This window comes from Coenobita brevimanus, chromosome 95 (genome assembly GCF_032717465.1).
Source record: "Coenobita brevimanus isolate Jiangsu-jjx chromosome 95, ASM3271746v2, whole genome shotgun sequence".
NCBI classification, from domain to species: domain Eukaryota; kingdom Metazoa; phylum Arthropoda; class Malacostraca; order Decapoda; family Coenobitidae; genus Coenobita; species Coenobita brevimanus.
In genome coordinates, this window is record NC_137048.1 from 32,945,569 (window position 1) to 32,945,906 (window position 338).

Here is a 338-nt window from a genome sequence, read left to right on the forward strand (position 1 = left end):
GAGAGGGAGAGGTGGGAAGAGGAAGGGGATGGAAGGGAAAGGGGAAGGAAGAAAGCAGGAGGAGAAGGGTGACAGGGAGGGGAGAAAGGGGGAGACGGAAGTAGGAAGAAGTGATGGATAGGGGGAAAGTGGGGGGGAAAAAAAAAGTGGAGAAAAAAAAAGAAAGGGGAGGCAGGATGAGTTGTGAGGAAGAATGGGGAAGAAGAGGAGGTGAGGAGGGAGAAGGGGAAGGGAGTGACTGGTACGGGAGAGGACTTAAATTGTGTGTGTGTGTGTGTGTGTGTGTGTGTGTGTGTGTGTGTGTGTGTGTGTGTGTGTGTGTGTGTGTGTGTGTGTGT